Source organism: Macaca fascicularis, chromosome 6 (assembly GCF_037993035.2).
Source record: "Macaca fascicularis isolate 582-1 chromosome 6, T2T-MFA8v1.1".
NCBI lineage: Eukaryota > Metazoa > Chordata > Mammalia > Primates > Cercopithecidae > Macaca > Macaca fascicularis.
In genome coordinates, this window is record NC_088380.1 from 129,202,046 (window position 1) to 129,215,765 (window position 13,720).

The window sequence follows — 13,720 nt, forward strand, 5'->3', positions numbered from 1 at the left end:
GAATCACAAAAATGAAATACTTCACAGAAGGTTTTTCTCTATTACCTCTTTCCTGCCATACTGACCCTTTAGAAGTGATGGTTTACCCACACGTGTTCCTGTTCACCTCTGCCATAGCCACCCTATCCCCATCACCCCCAGCTACAACGGGCTATAATCTCACTGTATCTTATTTGCCAGTGAAGATCAAACATATCTTAAGTCCGCACTGAGCTTGGTGTAGTGTTACTAGTAGCGTCCAGGTTTTGTTCTATATAATACTGTTTTGCATCTCAGGGACGGTGTGCATGGCACAGAGTGCACATTCTTTGTTTCATCTCTGCATGAGAATCGGTGCACAACTCGTGGGAGCAGGGAATAGGGGAACCACAAACAGCTCAAGTTTCGTTTGGTTTTAAATACTATCCTCAATAGCTTGGTGGGGAATGTGAAGTAGGGCGTGTTTGTGTGAATTATTTGTGTAGTCTCTCAAGATGTCACTTTTCTTTGCCCAAAGGTCAAAGAAAAATGTGTACAAATGAGAATACAGGGCTCTCTCATTCTGAATCTTTTTGGAAGTTTCTAGCATTTGGTTATTTCCTCTAAACCAAATTTCAGGATTTCTGTTTCATACCACTTGCCCCTACCACCAGGAACTTTAAGAGACTGGAGATACAGGTCCTTCTTTTATGTTATCTTTCAGCTAGAGGAAATTCCTTCTTAATAGAAAGGATTTGGAGTGTGAATAACAGGTTATGATGTCAAGGAAGAGACCAACATGATACCAGAAAGAGAAAGTCTTTGTGAAATAATTCTCTATAGATTCAATGGGGAAAAAAATGCAATGGAAAGTAAAATCTGCCATACATGGCAGGCAGGATTCTTTAAGGACTTAAGGTAACCACATATTCTCATTTCCTACCCTTTGAGACTTATTGTATGCGCTACACCATCAGACCAAAATAAGGCACGTTTGAGGGAGAAATAAAGCCCAAAATGGAGGACACATTACACTGAAATTGCATTAAGGAGTGGCTTATTCATGGGAACACAGCTATATGAACTCTGAGTCAGAGATACTAATAGTGGGCAAACTTGCCCACATTGATTCACTGAGTTCATATCAAGCTCCACAGTTTGCCTGACATGAAGCCTTTGAGTCTGTTGCCCCTCCATGAGTCTCAGCTCTCTGTGCCCTCATAGTGACTGCACTGTATTTTTTCATAGAAACTCTTCATTTTATACTATGTACATTATATATCTATTCATATCATATATATATAATGTATATAGCATTGTATACCCAAATCATATTCTGTATTAGCAATTTAAGGGGATTTCAAGAGCACTTTTGTCTTTACTCAATTTTCATTTTACATACTGACTTTACAAGTTAACTTCTATTCATGATCACTGTAATAATTAAGCTGTTTTGATTAATTATTACAAATTACCACAGCTGCAGTAGCTGAAAGGCCCTGAAGGTGCACTCATGCAAAGTTTGCTAGCGATGCTTGAAGAGTTTACACAAGTAAACCTCATTAAACTAAAATTGAAGAGCAAAGCTAATAAAACTTCACTTAATCAGGAGAAATATAAACTCTTCACTAAGGTGCAAATGTGAAAATGTGAAGGTGCCAGAAGAGAGGGAAATGGAAAAATGAACCAATTTTCTAAAGAAAGATAAAAATATATTCCAGAAATTAAAAACCATCAAATTAATTTGATAGCAATATCTAGAAACAAAATACAATTTTAAGATGCTTAAATAATTCGGAAACATTTGGGAAATACAATTAGCGAACATACTTGTACTAAGAATAATTCATAGCAAACAAGGCTAATTTAATTTTTTGACCATACTTTCACTGGTTTTTTAAGGAAAAGTCATAGAGATGGTATATCTTAATTTTGTTCTGTTCTAATAGACAAAATAGAGAATAACATGAATGTATGGATTGCATCAAATTAGAGGGAGCTTTCAGTAGAGTCCTTTATTATTTTACACTTAGACATGCCATGGTTTAAATATTTGTCGCCTCCAAAATTCATGTTGAAATTTAATCCTGAAGGTGGCAATATTGAGTGGTGGGGCTTTTAGGAGTTGTTTGGGTCATGAGGGCTCTGCACTCATGAATGGATTAATCCATGCATGGATTAGTGGATGAATGGGTTATTATGGGAGTGGGACTGGTGGCTCTATAAGAAGGAGAAAAGAGACCTCATTTAGCACACTTAGGCCTCCTTACCATGTGATGTCCTCTGCTGCCTCAATACTCTTCATAGAATCCTCACCAGCAAGAAGGCCCTCACCAGATGTGACCCCTTAACTTTGCACATGTGAGCATCCATAACTGTAAGAAACAAATACCTTTTCTTTATAAATTACCCAATTTTAAGTATTCTGTTATAAGCAACAGGAAATTTGTGAAGACAGTCTCATCTTGTCCAACATTTCTCTTTAACACCTTGGATGAAAAGCATAGAACAATTATACCCTGTTTGTGGATTAGAAAAAGCTGAACAGGAAAGAAAATACAATGAGTATTACCGCCCCGCCCCCCTCCCCCCACCCCCACACACAAGTAAACCTCATTAAACTAAAATTGAAGAGCAAAGCTAATAAAACTTCACTTAATCAGGAGAAATATAAACTCTTCACTAAGGTGCAAAATTTAACTTTCCATGCACGGAATTAAGTAGATCTGTCTTGAAAACACATCTTGTGGGGAAAAAAAACTGTACTTTTTGTTGACTGAATATGTAACAGGACTCAATCATGTGATGTATCTACCAAAAAACAACTGCAATCTTTAGTTACATTTTCAGTCCCCCAGAAAATGGGAGATTATCTTCCCATGGTGCTCCACAGTAGTTGACCACATGTGGAGTATCATATTAACTTAAGGGGGATGCACCTTAAATCTAATCCGTCTTTAACATTGCAGCTTTTCAAATATTTGAAGACAGATTCCAAGCTGCCTTTTCCAAGCTAAGCATCCCTCTTCCCAATAGAATAAGTTGTTATGTCACCACGACAATTCCTTGTTAATGACACTGCCCTCTACACATTTGTCAGCAACTCTTTGTAGTTGTGTCATACAATTGAATGGGATGAACAGGATTGAACAGGATGTTTCAGATGTAGAATGACTAGCATAGAAGAAAGTAGGATGCTCACCTGCCCTGTGCAAGTTATTTTTCTATTAACCAAATGTAAAATTACAGTGCAGCTACATTATACATGCACTTAATTTATACAATTCTACTATGTGTTTCAGCAAAAATAAATTGAAAAAGATACTGCCCACTGAGTGAACACATGTTCCAGAGTAAAAATGAAATAAGCAATGTGAATGGGGCATTCACGCTTCACAAATTTAACACTTTTGATGGTGAGGTAGCGCTAAGTGTCACTCACCCTTATGTTTACGAGTGTCACTTAGGACACTTAGGAGTGTCACTCGTAAGCATAAGGATGAGTGTTACTCATCCTTACTTCTGTCCTTATGGGAAATTTTAGACTTTCATGGTACCTTTGACTTGATGAGAATTTTGTCTTTTTGTCCCTTTTGACAACCACATGAGATGCAAGTCTTCTGTACTTTTGTCTTTTTGGCAGTCACCTCACGTTGTTGAATTTATAGTCTTTTTTTTTAAAAGGAGTCTCACTCTGTTGCCCAGGCTGGAGTGCAGTGGCACAATCTTGGCTTACTGCAACCTTCACCTCCCGGGTTCATGTGATTCTCCTACCTCAGCCTCCTGAGTAGCTGGGATTACAGGTGCGCACCACTACACTCGGCTAATTTTTGTATTTTTAGTAGAGACGGGGTCTCACCATGTTGGCCAAGCTGGACTCGAACTCCTGACCTCAAATGATCCACCCGCCTCAGCCTCCCAAAGTGCTGGAATTACAGGTGTGAGCCACTGTGCCCTGCTTATAGCCAATTTTTAACAACAGTCTTTTCATATAAACACATTCATATAAAAATGTAAATCAGTTCTGCTCTATCTTATACTTTTAGAGTTGTTTTGTTTTGTTTGAGCCTAAGTACAGGATTTTATGTTTATTGCTATTATGTTTCTTCCTACTACATGTGACTCATCATTCCGTATTAATGATTTAGGTGATCAAATTGCTATTAATATTATACTCAGCCTTTTGTCATCTAGTTTCCATAATAAACCAAAGCCTACAACCTCCCTCTTGGTTGCCATTGCTGATTCATTAAGACTTTTGCACATGTAACAAACCTGCACATGTACCCCCTGAATCTAAAAGTTGAAAAAGACTTTTGCATGAATTTTATATTTCACTAATTCTAAAGTGAATATTTCTTTCACATTTTACATATTTGAAATTATGGCTTAAAATCAGTGGGATCTTCAAGAGAATGAGAAGACAAGCCACAGAGTGGGAGAAAATATTTGCAAAATACATATCTGATAAAGGGCTATTATCTAAAATATACAAAGAACTCTTAAAACTTAACAATAAGAAAATGAACAACCCAATTTAAAAACGGGCAAAAGACCTAAACAGACACCATACCCAAAAAACATAGAAAGATGGTACATAAACATCTAAAAAGATGTTCAACATCATCTGTCATTAGGGAATTACAAATTAAAACCACAATGAGTTACCACCATGTACCTATTAGAATGGCCAAAATTCAAAACACTGTCAACACCAAATGCTAGTGAGAATGTGGAGCAACACAAACTCTCATTCATTGCTGATGGAAATGCAAAGCAGTACAGCCACTTTGAAATACAGTCTAGGAGTTCCTTACAAAACTAGACGTACTCCTACCAGATGATCCAATAATCATACTTGTTGGTATTTACCCAAAGGAGTTGAAAACTTATGTTCTCACAAAAACCTTCACATGGATGTTGTTGCAGCTTTACTTACAATTGCCAAAACTTTGAAGCAACTAAGATGTCCTTCAGTAGGTAAACGGATAAACTATGATATATCCAGACAGTGGAATATTATTTGGCACTACAAAGAAATAAGCCATCAAATGACATAGAAGAAACTTAATGCATATTACTATGATAAAACTTAAATAAAAGAAACCTGTCTGAAAAGGCTACATACTGTATAATTTCAACTACATTATGTTCTGAAAAAAGCAAAACTATGGAGACAGTAAAATGATTAGTGGTTCCCAGAGATCAGTGGGTAGGGAGGAATGAATAGGCAGAATACAGAGGATTTTTATGGCAGTAAGACTATTCTATATGATAGTATAACAGTGGATACCTGTCATATACTTGTTCAAACCCATACAATATACACCACCAAGGGTGGGCCCTACTGTAAACTATGCAGTCTGGATGGTAATGATGTGTCGATGCAGGTTCATTGATTATAACAAATATCCTAAGCCTTGTGCAAGATATTGATAGTTGGGCAGTTTGTGTGGGGGACGTGGGGTAGATAGGAAGACTCTGTACTTTCTGCTCAAGTTTACTGTGAACCTAAAATTGCTCTAAAAACTAAACCTTATTGCTGGGCATGATGGCTCGTGCCTATAATCCCAACACTTTGGGAGGCTGAGGCGGGCGAATCTCAGGAGCTCAAGACCAGCCTGGCCAACATGGTGAAACCCCAGCTCTACTAAATACAAAAAAAAAAAAATTAGCTGGGCATGGTGGCGGGTGCCTGTAATCCCAGGTGTGTGGGAGGCTGAAACAGGAGAATCATTTGCACCGGGAGGTGGACGTTGCAGTGAGCCGAGATTGTGCCATTGCACTCCAGCCTGGGCAACAAGAGTGAAACTCTGTCTCAAAAAAAAATAATAATAATAAACCTTATTATTTTAAAAAAAAACAAATCAGTGTGATCTTAAAATCCCTGTTGGCCAGGTTATAGCCATGATATGGTGGTCATTACCTATATATGCACAAACACGGTTATTGCTACTCATATTATCAGCACTTCACATGAGTTACATGTACTGTTAAGATTTCTCATGCTAACTTTAAAATTTCTTCAAAAAGATTACGCTATGATTTGTTACTAAAACAAAAATTTATAATAAGCATGGAATAGCACAGAAACAGAGCAATGAGATATACTTTTGATATTAATCAGCAAATAATAGTCACTGGGGTAATGACTACACTCTGTGTTTTCTTGTGAATGCAGGACCTAGGAGAGAAGTGTCATAAGTTCATGAAAATGTGCTGCATTTTATTCCTGATATAAGTACAAAAGGGCCATCAAGTGGCAAGTAATGTATTTAAGAGAAATTAAATATATTTAAGAGAACTATGATTACTTTCCTGCTGAATTCTACCAAACATTTAAATAACTAATACCAATTCTTCTCAAACTCTTCTTGAAAATTGAGGAAGGAATTCTTCCAAACTCATTCTATACTCATTCTATGAGGCCAGCATTACCCTGATACCAAAACCAGACAAGGATTAAAAAAAAAAAAAAAAAAAAAACTACAGGTCAAAATCCCTGATGAACATAGATGCAAAAATTCTCAGCAAAATACTAGCAAAGCAAATCAAACTGTACATAGAAAAGACTGTAAACCATGATACCATGATCAAGTGGGATTTATCCCAGATATGCAAAGATGGTTTAACATAAGCAAATCAATAAACATAATATATCACATCAACAGAATGAAGGACAAAACCTGTCTGATCATCTCAACAGATACAGAAAAAGCATTTGATAAAATTCAACATCCCTTCATGATAAGAACCTTCAACAAACTAGGTATAAAAGGAGCATATCACAAGGCAATAAAGGCCATGTATGACGAACCCACAGCTAACTTTATACCGAAGCTTTGACCTTCTCCTGGAACAAGACAAGGATGCCCACACTCACCATTCTTATTCAACATAGAACTGGAATTCCTAGCCAGAAAAATTAGGCAAGAGAAAGAAATAAAGGACATCCGAATTGGAAATGAGAAAATGAAATTTTTCCTACCTGCCAATGGCATGATCTTCTATATAAAAAACCCTAAAAGCTCTACCAAAAGACACTTGGAACTGATTAAACAAATTCATTAAAGTTATAGAACACAAAATTAACATACAAAAATCAGTAGTATTTCTTTACACAAAAAAACAACTGGTGAAAAAAGAAATCGAGAAAGTAATCCCATTTACAAGATAGCCTTAAAAAATACCTAGTAATAAATTTAATCAAGGAGGTGAAAGACCTCTACAAGGAAAACAATAAAATACTGAGGAAAAAATGAAGAAATCACAAAGAGATGAAAACATATTCATGGATTAGAAGTAATATTGTGAAAATAACCACACTACCAAAAGTGATCCTTAGATTCAATGCTAATTTACATTAGTATAACCACTATGGAGAACAATATGGAGATTCCTCGGAAAACTAGTAATAGATCTACCACATGATCCAGCAATCCCACTGCTGGGTATATATCCAAAAGAAAGGAAATCAGTATATTAAAGAGATATCTGCACACCCATGTTTATTGCAGCACTATTTACAACAGCCAAGATAGGGAATCAACCTGTGCCCATCAACAAATGCATGGATAAAGAAAATACTATTCAGCCATAAAAAAAGAATGAAATTCTGTCATTTGCAAGAACATGGATGGAGTTGGAAGGCATTATGTTAAGTGAAATAAGCCAGGCACAGAAAAATGAATATCACATGTTCTCATTCATATGTGGGAACTAAAAAGGTGAATCTCATGGAGGTAGAGAGTTGAATGATGGTTACCAGAGGCTGTCAAGGGTAAGGGGAAAAGGAAATGAAGGCAGATTGATTAATGGATACACAATGCAGTTAGATAGAAGAACTAAGTTTTAGTATTTGATAGCACAGAAGAGTGACTATAGTTAACAATAATTTTTTGTAGATTCACAATAGCTAGGAGAGAAAATTTGAAATATTCCCAACACAAAGATATGATAAACATTTGAGGTGATGGGTATTATAATTATCCTAATTTGATCACTACATATTGTATGCATGCCCCCAAAATATTACATGTACCCCGTAATTATTATATGCAATTATTATGTATCAATAAAAAAGTGTCTTCAAGTCAAAGATACATGATCTTATCCACTTACACCCTTGATCCACACATTTGTTGCAGATAAAACTTCCATGGTCCTTTAGAACAACCAGGAGTGAACTGAGTAGTGAGAATTTTTCCTTGGCAGATGTGAAAGTGATTGTAAGACAAGCGTACGAGTGAAGTCTCCAAAGATAATGAAAGAACCTAGTGCATGGTTGTTAGAAAGTGAATACAATCAATAGAGACAGCATAATTAGAGAGCAATTAAACAAAGGAAATTTGATGCACCTGGATCAGACATAGCTTAACTTCTCTTAGATATGATATTTTGGCTAAATTTGTGCATGTGAGTTTCCACACTTTGAAACATTTGATCAGTTAAAAGAGGCTAAAAACCTGGTTCAGGAGGCATATATTTTTTAAAGCAAAGTTGATAGTTAACAGGACATCTCTGTCTAAGGTAACTAGGCCAAGCACCTTCACGACTACAATAGCATCCTAACTTTCCTGCCTGCATCCACTTTTGCATCCTGAAATCCATTCTGCGTGCTTTTCTAAATACACATACACACCCATTAAAGGGTTTCACCATCTGCATGATTTTCTATTGCTCTTAAGAAAAATTCAAAACTCCTTCATGTGGCTCGGTCTGGACCAACTCTCCAGCCTCATCTCACTGCACAATGGCGTTGTTGGCGCCAGACACTAAGTTCTTTCAGTTCCTTATATGTGCCATGCTCCTGCTTATTGGGGGTTTCTCTGCCTGGTGTTTCACTTACCACTTCACTTCATTTGGTAAGCTCCTATTCATCCTTCAGCTGCCAGTTCAGTGGTCACTTTCTCAGGGAAGCCTTTCCCAGCCTCCCTGACTACAGCAACTTTTTTGTACACACACGGCACCATGTCTGTCTTTTGCACCATGTCTCTATCCTGGCAGTTAACATGGTTAAAATTTTTCACTTATTTGTATGATTATTTGATCAATGCTTTATCTTGTCCTTCCCATACACAAAACAAAAACTGCAAGCTCCAAGGATATAGTAACCATCTTTCTACTCACCATTGTAATCCCTACTACTATTCCATTATGAAGTGGGTGCTCACTAAATATTAAAAGAATTAATGTTAAGTAAAGACACCTCCATATTTCTTCTTTATTTTCTGTAACCACTTTTCCTAAATCCTGGAAGTTGGCAGCCCTAATCAAATATGTTTTACTATAATGTTAACAAAATGTGGTGAAAGTCCTCAAAAAGATAAAGCCAGAGTAGTCTTCCTATTAATGGTTTGCAATTACACAAAGACTAATGTTTTAAGGAGGACAAGATAGCTAAATGATGAATGGTTGTGATTCCACTGATAAAGAATGCAGTTCCTCAGCCAGGTGCTATGGCTCTCTCCTGTAATCCCAGCACTTTGGGAAGCTGAGGTGGGCTTATCCCTTGAGGTCAGGAGTTCACGGCCAGCCTGGCCGACACAGTGAAACCCTGTCTCTACTAAAATTACAAAAATTAGCTGGCTGTGGTGGTGCATGCCTGTAGTTCCAGCTACTCAGGAGGATGAGGCAGAAGAATCACCTGAATCTTGGAGGTGGAGGCCAAAGTGAGCCAAGGTCGTACCACTGCACTCCAGCCTAGGTGACAGAGTGAGACCCTGTCTTAAAAAAAAAAAAAAAAAAAAAAAAAAAAGAATGCAATTTCTATTATCTTGTCATATTTGTGATTAACTTCTAAAAAAAAAAAATCCAGCCAGATTAAATAGATATTTTCTTGGGAGAAAACTTCTAGTTAGAGAGACTTGATTTTAAAAGTGTTAGCTTAGTCAATGTTCTGCATCAGTTAAGAATACACAGGTAGGGAATGCCTCTGTGATTATAAGGATTTGTTTTTATAAAATCTCAACAATGTTTATGTGTCTATGTGAATGTAAAACTATTTTGATCTCAGTATAAAATATAATGGATTGTGGCCAGGTATGGTGGCTCATGCCTGTAATACCAGTGCTTTGGGAGGCTGAGGCAGGAGCATCACTTGAGCCTAGGAGTAGGGGTTGTAGTGAGCTGTGATTCCGCCACTGCACTCCAGCCTGGGTGACAGAGAGAGATCCTGTCTCTGAAAAAAATAAACAATGAGTAAATAACCAAAAAAAAAAAAAAAAAAAATTAAAATAGTAGATTTCATCAGTTTTATACCCGTTAGATGTTAGCAACAGGAGTTGACTTTGGCAATTAGACAGAAAAGAAGCTTATTAACAGAATGTTAGAGGTCCTAATTTTTATTTTTCTTTCTTTTTTTTTTTTTTTTTTTTTTTTTTTGAGACGGAGTCTCACTCTGTCACCCAGGCTGGAGTGCAGTGGCGCGATCTCGGCTCACTGCAAGCTCCGCCTCCCGGGTTCCCGCCATTCTCCTGCCTCAGCCTCCTGAGTAGCTGGGACTACAGGCGCCCGTCACCTTCGCCCGGCTAATTTTTTGTATTTTTAGTAGGACGGGGTTTCACCATGTTAGCCAGGATGGTCTTGATCTCCTGACCTCGTGATCTGCCCGCGTCGGCCTCCCAAAGTGCTGGGATTACAGGCGTGAGTCACCGCGCCCCGTCGGTTCTACTTGTTCTGACATTGAAATTGCCTAGGTGCTTTGGGAGACCCTTCAACTACAGAGCAATTAATTCCTGGTTTGAGACACCACTTCTGTGTAAAGATACTTCCCCTTCCAGGCCGGGCACGGTGGCTCACGCCTGTAATCCCAGCACTTTGGGAGAGGAAGGCCGGCAGATCACGAGGTCAGGAGATCGAGACCATCCTGGCTAACACGGTGAAACCCCGTCTCTACTAAAAATACAAAAAAAAAAAAAAAAAATTAGCCGAGCGTGGCGGTGGTCACTTGTAGTCTCAGCTACTCAGGAGGCTGAGGCAGGAGAATGGCGTGAACCTGGGAGGCGGAGCTTGCAGTGAACGGAGATCACTCCACTACACTCCAGCCTGGGCGACAGAGCGAGACTCCGTCTCAAAAAAAAAAAAAAAAAGGCAATGGGGAGAGATTAGTATGCTTGTAAGCAGTTATCAATGGTAGTGGTGCCATCTGGAAAATTAGTCTTGGAAAAATAAGTCTGGTCTAGCAGTTATGTAGGGAAGGGATCCTAGAGTTTCCCCCAGTGAGCTGTGAGCATCCAGAGTAGTTGACAAGGTCCCACAGTTAATGGCTACTTCTGGCTACTGGCAGAGGCAAAGTGAATCTTCTCTGGAAGAAAGCTTCCTTAGTTATCAACTTGCGAACAGGGACTCCCATTGAATAAAATCAAGACGTGAATTCACAATCCAATAGCTCAGATACAAAAGAAAGCAATCCATTATGTCTGAGAGACAGTGAACAAAACCAATAATTTTAGACCCTCTTCTCAATTACAGCAGTTATTAAAATGATCGGATAGAAAAATACAGACCTGCCTTGTAGGTAATATTTTGAAAAATTGAGGATGCATCACATAAAAGACAATCCGAAAAGGAAAAATCCCAACAGATTTGAAAAGAAATAAATGCAGCCTTTAGAAATTTTTTTAAATGGCATTATTAAAATTTAAAAAGTAATCTACAATTAAAGACCAAATAAGACATTTTAAGAGAGAAATAGTAAACCAGAATATACATTAAAAAATACCTAGCATATGGTGCAAAATGACGAGATGGAAAAATATTTTTAAAAACATTAAGTGAAGTGGAAGATAAAATGAGAAAATTTGCATACATCTAATCAGAATCCCAAAAGGAGAGAAAAACAGAATGCAAAAGAGGAAACAAAATGAGATCTAACAGGCTATCTACAAAGGCACAACAATGAGAATTACAACAGATCTCTCAACAAAAATAATGGAATAAAAAAATGTATACCCAGAAGAACTCTCTTTTGAGAAAATGAGGGTAAAATAAAGATTTTTTTTAATCCAAAGGAAGTAGATTTCCACCAAGGAATCAGCCAAAATAACTTCTAAAGGATATATTTCAAGACAGAGAATCATTCCAGAATGATAGTTTGAGATGCAAGAAGAAATAATTTTTCCAAAAGGCAAACATATCTATAAGGACAAACATTATATAAAATAATAATACAGGCAGAATTAACGTACTGGAAAATAATAGCATATAGGTCAGAAGAGACGTGATGAAAGTTAAAACATTCTAGGATACTTGTATATTTTAGGAAAGAAGTTAAGATATTATTTAACTTCAAACTCTAATAGATAACATCAAGTTAAGCGTGCATGATAACACCTCAAGGATAGTAATCAAAAGAATAGAATAAATTTGCAGTGCACAAGACCAAAGCATGAGAAATAAAAATACAGAATAATACAAAAATAAACTAACAAAAGTTCAACAAAAATGTAAATAGATTAAACTCATTAGTCAAAAGATGGAAATTATGAGATAACATTTTTAAGTCCAGCTATATACTGTAAAGAAGAAAACATCTAAACCTAAGAATTTAAAAAGGTTGAATGTAAAGTGATGAAAAATTATATCCCAGACAGCTATTAGCAAAAAGGAAGCTGGAATAACTATTTGAATGGTAGTTGCAATAGATTTTAAGACAGAACATCTTAATAAAAGGTTAAATTCACCAGAAATATGTTGCATTATAAAATTATATACATCTAATAAAAAAAAGCCCCAAATATGTAAAGCAAAACTGATGCAACCTAAGGAGAAGCTGACAAATCCACAACCTCTCCCAATTCCTAATAATCAAGCAGAATAAATATCAGTAATGAATAAGGTCATGAACTCGTGAATACATAGAGACCTTTTTGTGCAACAATTAGAAAACACACATTCTTCTCAAGTAGACATATAACATTTGTGAAAATGATATCTATGCAAGATCATAAAACAACAAGAGTTAAAGAACAGATAACATTGTCTGGTCACAATGTAATTAAAGTCCAAGTCAATTACAAATAAATAAATAAATAAAATGTTTTGTAATATTTGTCTGTTTAAAAAACAGTTCCTCAAAAAGCTAAACACAAAGTTACCACATGACCCAGCAATTCCATTCCTAGGTATATACCAAAAGAACTGAAAACATACATCCTCACAAAAACTTTACATTAATGTTCATAGCAGCATTATTTAATTGCCCAAAGTGGGAACAGCCTGAATATTCATCAACTGATAGGTAAATAAACAAAATATGGTATATTAGTACAATTCACTGTTATTCCATCATGGAAAGGAATGAAGTATTGATATATGCTTCAACATGGATAAACTTTGGAAATATTATGCTAAGTGAAAGAAGCTAGATCACATATTGTATGTTTCCATTTAAATGAAATACCTAGAATAAAGAAATCTATAGATAGAAAGCACATTAGCCATTGCCAGGGCATGAGAGCACGAGGTTTGAGGAGTAATTGCCTGTGGGTATAGAGTTTCTTCTTTTAGGTGATGACAATGTTCTGTAATTAATGGTGGTGATGTCTGTGCAACTTTGTGAATCTAGTAAAACCACTGAATTATACCACTGAGAGTAATACAAGTGGAACTGCTTCTGTTTCCACCCTTGGTTCTTAGACTCAGGTAATCATCCTATTGAGGATGAGTACCATGAAAATACATTTGATTCAAAGTATCTATGTGTCCTGAAGGATGGCACTGGATTCTCGTAAAGCATTGCTTCTAAGCTGGCCCTTCAGTT